We start from the raw sequence: 15,828 nt of genomic DNA on the forward strand, positions 1-15,828 counted from the left end.
AATAAGAAAAAGCTTACCTGTCGCCTACCTTGTCCCAGCCCAGCTCGCCCTTGTCGTCTTCCTCGTGCCAGCGAGCAGGAGGAGGTGGCCGTCGCCCGCTCCGGCACGGACAAGCACCTGCGTGCTTGCCTGCACCTCCGCATCGCGCTGGCAAGGAGGATAAGCCTCCCCGGAACCAATTCTCGTCCTGATCCTCTCCCCATTCGCGCTCTCTCCCCTCTCCCTCTCGGCCATCATTAGAGCCCGAGCTAGAGGTCGAGCTAGCCGTCATCTCTGGCCACCAGAAGTCTCCCTGAGCATGTCATTCGCTCCGCCTCATCGAGCGGGTCGTCCCTGCCAAAGGAGAAGAGCCCCAGAGTCCTGCATCGCCAGATCTCCGTCGTCTTTCTCCTCGGGCCGCCGTTGATCGTCGCCGTCGTTCTCCCTCCTCAAGCCATCCCCGAGCACGCTTTCGACGCCTCTCCACTCCCAGTGAGCCAGGGTGCTTTCCCCCTTGTTTCCCCCGTGCTCTAGCGCCTGATTCCACCGGAGGCCAACGATATCCACCGCGGGAGCTCGTCGCCGGTGATGCTCCGATGATGGGTTGGTCCATCTGAGACCACCATCAGCATCTGTGTGTCGTCTAGATGCAATAGGAGCTAAGCCCCGCCCCTTTTTCCCTCTGGATCAATGATGCCGATGATGCCCGAGCTCCGGCAGCCGCCGAGCTTGTCGCCGACGTCATATTCAGTTATTTAACCCCGTGCAACATGCAAAAATGGAACCGCGGGCGAGTGGCCGTTCCCCTGGTGCCTCCGCTATCCTTTTGGTCGCCGTAATAGCAAACCCAATGCCCTCCGCAATCCGTGTCGTCGCCGGAGCCTCATCGCCGGTGAGATCCACCTCGCCGCCGGTGGGGTTGACTCCCCACAGTCAATGGCATGTGGAGCCAGGCTCAAAACGATTAAGTTTAATAAAAGTAAAAATAAAGAATTTATTAAACCCTAAAAAGTCACTGACATGTGGGTCCAGCTCTGTTAATTATCTAATTAGAATAAAACTTAACTAAAATCTGGCCACAGTCACTGACTAGTGGGTCCCACTGGTCAGGTTTGACTTTCAACGGCTAGTTGGACCTGCTGATGCAGTAACTATATTTCTGATTTAATATAATTCCAGAAAATGCTAAAACTTTGGAAATAATTGATTATAACTCCAAATTTTACAAATAATATATGCAAATTGATAAGAAAATTCAATGAACACAATGGTGCTACTTTGATGCATGACAAACAAAGTTACGAAACAGCATCAGGTCAAATCAATTAAATGAATATGATAAATATATTACTGCATCATTCTAAAAGTTTGATAGCCACTTTAACTCATGCTACAATTATTTCATGCCATGTTCATGCATCATATTGTTGCATAGGAATGTTATTGATTGACTGTTATTATTTCGGTAGGCTCTGCGCTTCCGCATACGTCCGAATATCTGTGTGACGGATTTAACACCTCTGCTGAGCAACAAGGCAAGCACCCTTTTGATCATCCCGATATAATCCCATGATCTTGCTCCTGCTCCCACTTATTGCATTAGGACAAAATATTTCAAATGTTTTACTTCGGTAACTGAACCTATTCCTTTGCATGACCTATATTGTCACAGTAAATAGCCAAACATTGCAACCTAGCATACCTGGTAGGTGCTTGAGCTGTGATGTGATTTATCCTGCTATGCTTGCTATGCCTGGAGTAGTGTCAGGTCTGTTTCATCTGGGTGATGAACAAGAATGGATGAATGTGTTCTAGTGACAACAAATAAGTGTGGAACCTGATTTGGTAAAGGTACCGATGAAAGGCTATGTAGGAGTTCATGGCGGGTTGTTTCATTGGAACCGTCCTTAGGAACTGAGTTCCGTGTATGAAATCCAAGACGAGTTACTACCACATGTTGGGCCCTGAAATATGACCCCGCTCGACTTATCAATCGCCTAGTACTCGGTCCAGGAGTTGCAAGTAGTTTCTGGTGTTCTTAGTCATGCTGGAGGCCGTGCATAGTGCTGACCTTAGAGGTGGGCTATGATGTGGTAGGCAGTGGCACGGTGTACCAAGTGGCACCCGGATGGTGGGCTTGGGAACCCTGTGCACATCGTTTGGGGCCGTGGCGAAAACCTCGGCCGGACTTCCGTGCGGGTTACTCTCAAATAGGCGATAAACCTGGACTAGGTATTAGTGTGGTTAACGGTCGTGGCCGACTCCCTCGCTGGGCTTCCGCTTGAAGGTTGCCGAGGTGGATGACTTGCACATAGCGATAAATGGCGAGAGAGTGTGTGAAGAAGTACACCCCTGCAGGATTATGATCTATTCGAATAGCCGCGTCCGCGGATATGGACTACTTGGAGACATATGTTGTTCATAGATAACTTTAATGGCTACTCATAAAAGTATCAAGATAAGCGTGAGTATCATGTATGGCATTTCCATAGGGAGACGGAAAGGAGTTCATGACAGTGCATTGTTGTGGTGGTAGTGGACTCGTGTATGACTTATCAAAGTTGTTAAAACTATTTAAAAATTGTAGTTTAGTCTAGCCAAGAGTCAAAGCTGGCTTGCTGCATGAAACACCACAACCCCCTTTATTGATACGTGAGCATGACTAGATAGATCTGTTCCAAAGTCTTGCTGAGTACTCTTGTACTCCTGTTTGCTTAATAATTGTTGCAAAGGATACCCACGAGCCAACAGGTGGGTTCTTTCTAGACATCGATGATGATGAGTAGCTGGTGTCCCAGCTACGACCTAGCCCCTTTCAGAAGGGATATGTAGATAGTCAGGCTTTATGCCTTATCCTTTCAACTGTGTGTACTCAGACAGCCTTTATGCTTCCGTTGGTTTGTATGACTTTGTTTGAATGACTTTGACTGTCGGGTCGTGTGACCCCTGCTTGTATGAACATATTATGCAAGACTCTTCCAAGTTTTCTAAATACATGTCGTGATGTTGTATGGTTATGTTGTGGTGCCATTGTTGTATCTATGCATATCTAGTATGTCATGCGTACGTGTGATGCGCTGTGATATGTATGGGATTCGACACCTAGTCGTATGCCTTTGTAGCTCTCTATACAGAAAAATGCCCCTTTGTGATTCCACCGAGCCTTGGTAGTTCGCTACTGCTCCGGACACATTGGTTGACCGGCATGTATCCTTCTTAGCTGTTGTGTGTGTCTCTACGGAGAAATGTCACGCGCTGTAATGGAGTCCTTGTAGCTTGCCACGACTCGCCTACACTCGCTCATGACCGACACCTGCTTTGCTGGGTTATGTATGCATGTCTCTGTACAGTCGAGCCACTTGAGCTTATTACTTGATATGTCGACCCGGGTTCTTTGACATTGGAATGCTAGCGACACTAATGCATACGTGAGTCAAAAGGCAGAAACGGTCTCGGCTAAGGTAAGGTGGCAGCCGTGGGGTTAACCGTGCGTGAGACCGCAAAGGGATGCAATGTGTTACAGGCTGGATTCCTATGGCTTAGAATCGGGGTCCCCACAGCGTTGGTATCAGATTCTAGCTTACTATAGGATTACCAAGCCAAACTGGTCGAAGTTGAGTCTAGAATTGCTTTAGTTATATTTAAGGGAATTGTTTGTGGAAGGGGACGTAAGATTCTTGCTTCTCTTCTCAAGTCATTCTATTCTGGTCATCCTCGTCTTTTCTACGGGGATTAAGAACTAAGTTACTTATCTATCTCTCAGGATCGCGTGTTACTAATCGGTAGATTGTAGGAAAACAAGTTGAGGGTTACTCCGAGTTTCTTTTGTTCCAAGGAAAAGAAAATAAGTTTTGATGACCATGGAATTGAACTTGATAGTTGAGTGGATATGCTATCATATCTTTTGTGGGTTGTCTCGAAATTGTTTTTGAGCATTCACAGCCGTTATGCTGCCCAAATTTTATCTCCAGAGCTCTAATGCCTTTTGCATTACTCTCTATTTCAGATGTCTGGCCGTTCTTCTCGTCAGGTGGTCCGTCTGACTAGGTGCATTGATGTGCCGGGTCACACGGCCATGCTGGTCAGGATGATGTCAGTAGCCGATTACCGCTGGTACCCAGAGTATACAGTGGAGGAGCAGTACCGGGATTTCAACCAGAGTAAGTACCTGTGCACTGTTAGGGTATTCCTAGATTACCCTCGAGCCGAGGAGCCGATCCATTAGTGTTATGGATTGGGGGTTACTGTTGACATGGCGGTACAAGATGTTGCCTATTCAATGTTGACCATCATGATAGCTAGACATGCACTGCTGCAGAATTCAGAGTTCTGCTATGTTCCCACTTCTCAGCCAGGAGAAGAAGGATACCTCAGGGGGGTCTACTTTGATTCCTCTATGGAGGATCCGCTGCTGCAGTCCACCGCTGAGATGTTAGAGAATAGAGACAGAGATGCTCGTGTCCTTCGTATGGAGCTCTATGCTACACGTGCCCGTTTGTGGACAACTTTGACATAGCTGGCACCTGTAGTTCAGACAGGGTATGGAGATATGGAGATGTTGAACCCTGTTAAGACTCATCTTCCAGATCATGTTGACTGGCCCGCTATAGGAGGAGTTACCCCTCTTCGGGGACCTCTACTACCACCAGTCAGGGGACCAAGGCCACACCCGTGTCCTTACGGTTCCCAGGGTTCTCGGGATCGAGTATTTCCTGATCCGTAGGTTGAGCTCCCAGGCCATGGAGGCAACCTTTATGAGATGTTTTATGCGGATGCTTGAACCCGCGAGTGGAAGAGTAGTATGGTAGTATTTGTATTCCCACAGTACTGTGTGTCTTGTGGAGTATGCTTCTGTCATAAGATGAGTTCCGGAGGCATAGACAAATAATGTATAGGAAGCTTGGAAAGCCTCTGATGAGTTATATCATACTTTCAGTAGTTTGCTCTTCAGTTTGAGGTTGTACTGAACTATGTAATGGTGTGTATGAACCATGGTGTATATATAGCAGTTGCTTGTTACCATGTTGTTCGGATGTTCATTTTTGCATTCCATGTGTTCAGTGCATTCTTAATCCATAGCTAGTATTGATGTTGATATTAGTCTAAGCTGTGAGTTTGTTTGCCAGGATGGTGTTCACCAGGCTGAACCGTGCCCCTACCCATGAGCAGGGAGAAGGTAGTCAAGCAGCACAGGAGGAATTGCCTCACCCGCCTTCTCTGGCGGAAGTTATGCTTGAGGCGGAAAGAAACAAGAGAGAGACCAACCATCTGCTAGAGCGTATTGAGAAAAATATGGCTCGTCAGCCGCGAAATGACGCAGTGTCCCTCAATGACTTCGTGAAGCTGAATTCCCCGAAGTTCCATCACTCCGTCGATCCTCTCGACGCTGATGACTGGTTGTGCAGTATGTCGCGCAGGCGGACAAGGTGTCCTTTGCTGTGTACTTTCTGGAAGGCCACGCCAATCTGTGGTGGGAGAATTTTGAAGCTATGCGTCCTGCCGGACCAGCAGCCACATGGGCAGACTTCAGTGCAGCCTTCCGTCTGCACCACATTCCAGAGGGTCTGATGGACCGTAAGAGAGAGGAATTTTGTGTCTTCACCCAGGGAAAGTTGACCGTGGATGCTTATAGCCGTGAGTTCGGTAATCTCGCTTGCTACGCAACTGAAGAGGTGTCAATTAATGCCAAGAATTAAGCAAGATTCTGCAAGGGTCTGAGCCGTGAACTTAGTCGTGACCTGCGCCTCCATGAATGTACAAGTTTTCAAGCTCTTGTCAACAAGGCGATCAGTGCCGAGATTGGTCATACCGACTATGAAGCCACGAAGAAGCACTCTCGCGATTAGGGATCCTCATCTGGGTCCGCGTTTCCAAAACGCAGGCTGTGGGTCCCGAATAGCTCTCTCCGCCAAGATATACCCCGAGGCCATCCTATGTGGCTCCTCAGGCGTACCAGACCAACCCTCCAGCAAAGACCTATGGGGGTCCAGCTAGCAATGCTGCACCACGTGCCAATCAGGTGATTTGTTACAAGTGTGGAGAACCAAGGCACTACTCACGAGAGTGTCCCCAGATTTTAGGTGCCAAGCAACCTGGAAAGTCTGTTGGGCAAGGCAAGTCAGGCAAAGCTTATTATGTGAAGCCAACTCCTGCACATGGCCGCCTGAATTATGTTTCAGCAGAAGAAGCTGCACAGGATCCCGATGTCATTTTTGGTACGCTCCTTGTCAATCATCACCCAGCGTCTGTTCTTTTTGACACTGGGTCATCTCATTCCTTCATTTCTGAAAGTTATGCACAGTTGCATAACATGTCCTTTTGTGATATGTCAATCCCATTAGTTGTCCAAACCCCTGGTAGTAAATGGAAAACTTCTAGGATAAGTTATAACCATGAAATCCTAGTAGAAAGGCTAGTTTTTCTAGCATCTTTGATAGCCCTGAAATCCTCGTATATCAATATCATCTTGGGTATGGACTGGATATCAGCTCATTATGCCAAGATTGATACTCATTCTAGAAATGCTCAGCTTACCCATCCCTCAGGTGAGATAGTTAATTTCTCTACTCGGGTTGCCAAATGTCAACTCTATTCCCTCAGAGCCAACCCTCTTCCAGAGCTTGAAGACATTCCAGTAGTCCGTGACTTCCTAGATGTTTTTCTAGAAGAACTGCCAGGAATTCCACCTAAAAGGGATGTAGAGTTTGTGATAGACCTTGATCCAGGAACTGTTCCAATAGACAGAAGACCTTATAAGATGGCACCCTTGGAGCTAGCGGAACTTAAGAAACAAGTAGATGAGGCTTTGAATAAAGTTTTCATTCGACCTATCTCTTCTCCTTGGACTTGTCCCGTCCACTTCGTGAAGAAGAAGGATCGAACGGACCGGATGGTTGTAGATTATCGACCAGTTAACCTGGTCACCATAAAGAACAAGTATCCACTCCCCAGGATGAACGATCTGTATGATCAGCTCCCTGGATCCTCAGTCTTCTCCAAAATGGATTTGAGGTCGGGTTACCATCAAATCAAGATCAAGAACAGGGACATTCGAAAAATGGCTTTCGTTACTCATTATGGCCAATACGAGTACACCGTCATGTCCTTCGGTTTAACCAATGCCCCAGCCACCTTCTCTCGCTTGATGAATTCAATCTTCATGGAGTATTTGGATAAATTCGTCGCGGTATACCTCAATGATATTCTCATCTACTCAAAGAACGAACAAGAACATGCCGAGCATCTAAGGCTGGTATTGATGAAACTTCGAGAGCATCGCCTATATGCCATGTTTTCAAAATGTGAATTTTGGTTACCAGAAGTGACCTATCTAGGCCACGTAATCTCTGGTAAGGGTATTGCTATCAATCCCGAGAGAGTTCAAGTTGTCCTTGATTGGACTCAACCTCAATCGGTTAAGCAAGTTAGGAGTTTTCTTGGACTAGCGAGCTATTGTCGCCGCTTTGTCGAGAACTTCTCCAATGTTGCAAAGCCTCTAACTGAACTCCTCAAGAAAGATAAAAGGCTCGAGTGGACACCATAGTGTGAGCATAGTTTTCAGGAACTGAAAATACGCTTGACTTCCGCACCTGTGTTGCTACCACCAGATTTCTCTAAGGACTTTGTTATCTATTGCGACGCCTTGCGACAAGGATTAGGTTGCATTATCATGCAGGATCGTCATGTGATTGCATACGCATCTCGTCAGTTGCGCCCAGATGAGGATAATTATCCCACACATGATCTTGAGCTTGCACCTGTAGTCCATGCACTAAAAACCTGGCGACATTACCTTCTTGGTAATCGTTGCAAAATATTCACTGATCACCAAAGTCTGAAATATATCTTCACCCAGCCGGATTTGAATCTCAGGCAAGACGGTGGTTTGAGTTGATCTCAGATTATGAATTAGGGATAACTTACACCCCGTGGAAGGCCAATGTTATGGCTGATGCACTAAGTCATAAATCCTATTGTAACAACCTGATGCTACAACGAGGTCAACCACATATCTATGAGGAATTTCAGAAGTTAAATCTTCACATTGTTCCTCAAGGATTCCTTTCTACCCTGGTGGCGAAACCTACTCTTAGGGATCAAATCATAGCTGTCCAAAAGCGTGATAAGGGTATATCCCGGATCAAGGAGAATATCATTAGAGGAAATGCTAAGGAATTCTCCATGAATGATCAAGATGTTGTGTTCTTCCATAACCGTCTAGTGGTTCCTAAGAATCCACATCTAAGGCAGTTGATCCTTAAGGAGGCTCATGATTCTCCTCTCACCATTCATCCTGATAGTACTAAGATGTATCAGGACCAACGCCAGAGGTTTTGGTGGACTAGGATGAAGAGAGAAATTGCTGAGTTCGTTGCTAACTGCGAAATTTGTCGTCGAGTTAAGGCAGAACATCAAAGGTGTGCTGGCACCCATCAGCCTTTAGCTATTCCTGAATGGAAATGGGATAAAGTCAGTATGGATTTCATCACTGAATTTCCCAAGACCAAGAAAGGAAATAATGCTATCTTTGTGGTCATTGACTGTCTTTCCAAAGTAGCTCATTTTCTTCCAGTTCGTGAGAGTATAAGAGCTAGCCAGCTAGCAGAGCTATATATCTCTCGAATAGTGTCTCTTCATGGTGTTCCTTTGGAGATTAACTTAGATTGTGGAAGTATTTTTACTTCTCGCTTTTGGGAAAGTTTTCAGAATGCCATGGCGACTCACCTATCTTTTAGCACTGCTTTCCATCCTCAATCAAGTGGTCAAGTAGAAAGAGTGAATCAAATTCTAGAGGATATGCTCCGAGCTTGTGTTATATTGTTTGGTATGAATTGGGAGAAGTGCCTTCCATTCGCCGAATTTGCTTATAACAATAGTTATCAATCAAGCTTGGGTAAAGACCCTTTTGAAGTTCTCTATGGATGAAGATGTCGAACACCTCTTAATTGGTCAGAAACCGGAGAGAGGCAACTCTTTGGTCCGGATATGATCCAGGAAGGAGAAGGAAATGACAAGCGGTTTTCACCAAGGTATTATGTGCAAGTGTTGTAAGTAACAATAGTAGATAGTTTTGTAGCAAGATAATTCATAGCAAGTAACATGTGGCAATAGTAACAAAGGTGCAGCAAGATAGCTCAATTCTTTAAATAACTTAGCATTTTCATAAGCTTGTGTCCTCCATTCATCTAGTGAGCTAATATCAAAGAAACTCTTTTCACCGGCAAGTTTAAAATCATAATTAAGTTCTTTAATTGCCCAATACGCTTTATGTTCTAACTCAAGAGGTAAATGAAAATCTTTTCCGTAGACCATTTTATATGGGGACATCCCCAAGGGATTCTTATAAGCAGTTCTATAGGCCCAAAGAGCATCAACTAGTTTCTTCTACAAGATTAATTTTATTGTGCAATTTCTCAATTCAACTTGACCACTAGATTGAGGTTGATAAGGTGACGCAATTCTGTGGTTAACATCATATTTAGCAAAAAGTTTACAGAAAGCACCACGAATAAAATGTTAATGTCACATCCCTAGCTACCCCTCTTATGAATAGAAAGATTGTGCTCATATTTTCATTCTTGCATCAAATATGAAAATGGAAATCAAAAGAAAATCCCTAGCAACCTCCTATTCAAAACAATTCAAGTGGTGACAAATCAATGAACCCAAAATGGCCTTCATAAAAGTCCATCATTTTTGTTAATTTTTGGAAACCACAATTCAGGGGTGGGTTTATTTTAAAAACTACTTTTGGTATTTTATTTTATTCACAAAAGCCACTAGAATCGGATATAAATTTGATTTCAAATATTTCAAAGTTTCATAAAATGCTAAAAACTTTATGTGGGATTGGAAATATTCCAAATAAAACCCAAGCATTATTTATACTATTTTAAAAATAGTTTGGAGCCAAAAAGAAAATGAAACAAATGTCAGAAAGAATAAAACAGAAACAGAAAAGAAAGGAAATAAGAAAAAGCTTACCTGTCGCCTACCTTGGCCCAGCCCAGCTCGCCCATGTCGTCTTCCTCGTGCCAGCGAGCAGCAGGAGGTGGCCGCCACTCGCCACACACCTGCGTGCTTGCCTGCACCTCCCCATCGCGCTGGCAAGGAGGATAAGCCTCCCCGGAACCCATTCCCGTCCTCATCCTCTCCCCATTCGCGCTCTCCCCTCTCCCTCTCGGCCATCATTAGAGCTCGAGCTAGCCGTCGTCTCTCGCCATCGGAAATCTCCCTGAGCACGCCGTTCGCTCCGCCTCATCGAGCTGGGCGTCCCTGCCAAAGGAGAAGAGCCCCCGAGCCCTGCATCGCCAGATCTCCGTCGTCTTCCTCCTCGGGCCGCCGTTGATCACCTCCGTCGTTCTCCCTCCTCAGGCCATCCCCAAGCATGCTTTCGATGCCTCTGCACTCCCCGTGAGCCCAGGGTGCTTTCCCCCTTGTTTCCCCCTTCGATCCCGTGCTCTAGCGCCTGATTCCACCGGAGCCCGATGACATCCGCCGCGGGAGCTTGTCGCCGGTGATGCTCCGACGATGGGTTGGTCCGTCTGAGACCACCATCAGCATTGGTGTGTAGTGTAGATGCGATACGATCTAAGCCCCGCCCCTTTTGCCGTCTGGATCAATGATCCCGATGATGCCCGAGCTCCGACAGGCGCCGAACTCGTCATCGGCGTCATCTCCGGCCATTTCACCCCCTGCAACATGCAAAAATGTAACCGCGGGCGAGTGGTCGTTCCCCTAGTGCCCTCTGTTGTCCTTTTAGTCGCCGGAATAGCAAACCCGATGCCCTCTGCCGTCCCTGTGGTCGTCGGAGCCTCATCGCCGATGAGATCCACCTCCCCGCCGCTGGGGTTGACTCCCGAGAGTCACTAGCATGTGGGGCTAGGCTCAAAACGATTAAGTTTAATAAAAATAAAAATAAAGAATATATTAAACCCAAAACAGTCACTGACATGTGGGTCCAGCTCTGTTAATTATCTAATTAGATTAAAACTTAACTAAAGTCTCGCAAAAGTCACTCACCAGTGGGTCATACTGATCAGATTTGACTTTCAACGGCCAGTTGGACCTGCTGATGTCATGTTGATGAAGTAACCATATTTCTGATTTAATATAATTCCCGAAAATGCTAAAACTTTGGAAATTCATAGAAAATTGATTATAACTCCAAATTTGACAAATAATATATGCAAATTAATCAGAAAAATTCAATGAACACAATGGTGCTACTTTCATGCATGACAAACAAAGTTATGAGACAGCACCAGGTCAAATCAATTAAATGAATATGATAAATATTTTACTTAAAGTAATATTTGAATTTGAATTCAATTCAGCATCATTCTGAAAGTTTGATAGGCATTTTGACTCATGCTACAAATATTTCATGCCATGTTCATGCATCATATTGTTGCATATGAATGTTATTTATTGATTGTTATTATTTCGGTAGGCTCTGCCCTTCCGGTTACGTCCGAATATCCGTCTGACGGATTTAACCCCTCTGCTGAGCAACAAGGCAAGCACCCTTTTGATCATCCTGATATAATCCCATGATCTTGCTCCTGCTCCCACTTATTGCATTAGGACAAAATATTTCAAATGCTTTACTTCGGTAACTAAACTTATTCCTTTGCATGACCTATCATTGTCACAGTAAATAGCCAAAGCTTGCAACCTAGCGTACCTGGTAAATGCCTAGAGTAGTGTCAGGTCCGTTTCATCTGGGTGATGAACATGAATGGATGAATGTGTTCTAGTGACAATGAATAAGTGTGGAACCTGATTTGGTAAAGGTACCGATGAAAGGCTATGTAGGAGTACATGGCGGGTTTTTTCATTGGAACTGTCCTTAGGAACTGAGTTTCATGTATGTAATCCAAGACGAGTTACTACCACATGTTGGGCCCTGAAATATGACCCCGCTCGACTTATTAATCGCCTAGTACTCGGTCCAGGAGTTGCAAGTAGTTTCTGGTTTTTATAGTCATGTTGTAGGCCGTGCATAGTGCTGACCTTAGAGGTGGGCTATGATGCGGTACGCAGTGGCACAGTGTACCAAGCGGCACCCGGATGGTGGGCTTGGGAACCCTCCGCACATCGTTTGGGGCCGTGGCGGAAACCTCGGCCGGACTTCCATGCGGGTTACTCTCAAATAGGCGATAAACCTGGACTAGGTATTAGTGTGGTTCGCGGTCGTGGCCGACTCCCTCGCTGGGCTTCCACTTGAAGGTTGCCGAGGTGCATGACGTGCACATAGCGATAAGTGGCGAGAGCGTGTGTAAAGAAGTACACCCCTGCAGGGTTATGATCTATTCGAATAGCCGCGTCCACAGATATGGACTACTTGGAGACATATGTTGTTCATAGATAACTTTAATGGCTACTCATAAAGGTATCAAGATAAGTGTGAGTATCATGTATGGCATTTCCGTAGGGAGACGGAATGGAGTTCATGATAGTGTATTGTTGTGGTGGTAGTGGACTCGTGTACGACTTATCAAAGTTGTTAAAACTATTTAAAAAATGTAGTTTAGTCTAGCCAAGAGTCAAAGTTGGCTTGCTCCATGAAACACAACAACCCCCTTTATTGATACCTGAGCATGAGTAGATAGATCTGTTCCAAAGTCTTGTTGAGTACTCTTGTACTCATGTTTGCTTAATAATTGTTGCAGAGGATACCCATGAGCCAACAGGTGGGTTCTTTCTAGACATTGATGATGATGAGTAGCTCGTGTCCCAGCTACGACCTGGCCCCTTTCAGAAGGGATCTGTAGATAGTCCGCTTGTATGCCTTATCCTTTCAACTGTCCGTACTCAGACAACCTTTATGCTTCCGTTGGTTTGTATGACTTTGAGCGTCGGGTCGTGTGACCCCCTTCTTGTATGAACCTATTATGCAAGACTCTGCCGAGTCTTCTAAATACATGTCGTCATGTTGAATAGTTATGTTGTGATGTCATTGTTGTATCTATGCATATCTAGTATGTCATGCGTATGAGTGATGCACTGTGATATGTATGGGATTCGACACCTAGTCGTGTGCCTTAGTAGCTCTCTATACAGAGAAATGCCCCTTTGTGATTCCACCGAGCCTTGGTAGTTCGCTACTACTCCAGAGACATTGGTTGACCGGCATGTATCCTTCTTAGCTGTTGTGTCTGTCCCTACGGGGAAATGTCACGCGGTGTAATGGAATCCTTGTAGCTTGCTATGACTCGCCTACACTCGCTCATGACCGACACCTGCTTTGCTGGGTTATGTATGCCTGTCTCTGTACAGTTGATCCACTTGAGCTTATGACTAGATATGTCGACCCGGGTTCTTTGACATTGGAATGCTAGCAACACTAATGCAGACGTGAGTCAAAAGGTGCAAACGGTCCCGTCTAAGGTAAGGTGGCAGCCGTGGGGTTAACCGTGCGTGAGACCGCAAAGGGATGCAATGTGTTACAACCTGGATTCCTATGTCTTAGGATCGGGGTCCCGACAGCGTACCACCATCAGAGATTAAAATATTTGGGGACTCCATACCTCGGAAAGATAATGGCCTTAAGCATTTTAATAGAAGTGTTATGGTAAACACTACTAGTTGGAATAGCTTGTACCCACTTAGTAAGGTAATCAACAACAACTAAAATATGATTATACCCATTGTACGAAGCAAAAACTTCACATAAAGTCAAAGCCCCAAATATCAAATGGTTCAATAGCAAGTCAACAATTCGTAGGCATTTCCTGACATTAACCAATGTTACTGACTCTTTGTCATTCATCACATGAGGTGGCGTACTATTGAGCAACTTTAAAAAGAGTGGACCAATAGAAACCGGATTGTAATACCTTACACGCAGTTCTGTCACCGACATGGTGTCCTTCGAAGGCCTCAGAATGACACTTCCTTAGGATATATTCATGTTCATGCTCAGGTATACAATGACTAATAACACCATCTACTCCTTCATTATAAAGATTTGGGTCATCCCAAAAGCAATGTCGTAATTCATAGAAGAATTTTTTTATTTTGTTGATAGGTGAAGCTAGGCTGGATATATTTAGGGACAATGTAATTAGTATAATCCATGTACCAAGGAGTACTACGTGAAGTATTTATAACAATAAGTTGCTCATGAGGAAAATTATCATCAATAGGTAGTGGGTCATCAAGAACATTTTCCATCCTAGACAAGTTATCTCCTACACGGTCGTCAACTCCCTTCCTATCAATGATATACACATCAAATTCTTGGAGCAATAAGACCCATCTAATGAGTCTAGGTTTAGCATATTTATTTTCCAGAATGTATTTAATAGAAGCACGATCAATGTGAATGTTTACTTTAGAATCAACGATGTAAGGTATAAACTTATCACACACAAACACAACTATTAAGAATTCCTTTTCAGTAGTAGCATAATTTCTTTGACGAGTATCTAGGGTTTTACTAGCATAGTGAACAACATTCAATTTCTTGTCTAATCTTTGCCCTAGGACAGCACCAACAACATAATCACTAGCATCACACACAATTTCAAATGGTAGGTCCCAATCAGGTTGTTGGACAATAGGTGCAGAAATTAAGGCTTCCTTATGTATTTTAAAAGTTTCTACACGATCATCATAAAAACAAAAAGATATTTTGTTGGACAAGGTTAGTTAATGGTCTAGAAATATTTAATGAAACGCTTATGGTGTCACAGCCCAATTTTACTTTGCTTGCCAAGCATTCATGCATGCATATTTAAAACTCTTTTAAATCTGAAATGGGGAAGTGATCAAGTCTCACGAACCAAATTTTGGAAATTAGGCAATATAAAAATTGCCTCAAACTGATCGAAGAAAATGTTCCAAATTTTCTATGAAATTATTGACATGAGGTAAAATTCAAATCAGTATTTTCGGATCACACAAACATGATATATTGGACTTTGGAATTAAACAAACAATTATTTGGATTGGAATTATATTTATCATTTATAAAATATAGTTCCAATAATTCTGAAACATTTTATGTGGCATTGGGGAAATCCACTAAGCCCACATGATTATTTTTAGGATATTAAAAATGAATATATATTTATTTAAAGCCAAAAAAATGCCAGAAAAATAGAAAAGAAATAAAACAAAAACAAAATAAAGAAAAGGGTTACCCGGCTTACGTGTCGCGTGGCCCAGCCCACCAAGGGCACAGACGTCTTCTTCCTCCTGCCAGAAGGCAGAGGAGAAGCTCGCCATGGCGCGCGGCTAGGGGCGCCACACCACCTACCTACCTGGCCTCCCTGTCGACCTGGTGACTGGGATAGGCTCGGGAGAGCCGTCCCCATCGAGCCAGCCTCCATTTGCCCCCTCTGCTCTCCTCCTTGCTTCTCCTCGCCATGTCCGAGCTTTGCTCGAGCTGCCGCTCATTGTTGTCGCACCCTCCGGCCTCCCCTCACCTCTCTTTCATGCTCAACGGATCTACCTCGTCGCCCTGCTCCTCCCTGCCAAAGGAATCGAGCCCGAAGGCCTCGGAGCGTCGCCATCGCCGCCCTCTTCCCCATCTCCGGTCGTCGGATGCCGCCATTGATTCGTCGGCTACAGGACGACCCCGACCTCCCCGATGCTAAAAACGGAACCGACGTGAGCTCGTGTGCTTTTCCCCTCCCTTTCCACGATCTCCCATGCCCCGTAGCCTTGCTCCCCGCATTGATCGAATCCCACCGCGTGCGAGCTCATCGTCGGCACCTCCTCTGACCACCCTAGCTTCCCTGCTTACCCCTGGAAGAACGACAGCTTCGCCAGCTTCGCGTAGCCGCAAACCACGCTCGATTTGGTGCCTTGTAGCCTCGGTTAGGCCAACTCCGGCGACCC

This window comes from Hordeum vulgare, chromosome 4H, assembly GCF_904849725.1.
Source record: "Hordeum vulgare subsp. vulgare chromosome 4H, MorexV3_pseudomolecules_assembly, whole genome shotgun sequence".
Taxonomy (NCBI): domain Eukaryota; kingdom Viridiplantae; phylum Streptophyta; class Magnoliopsida; order Poales; family Poaceae; genus Hordeum; species Hordeum vulgare.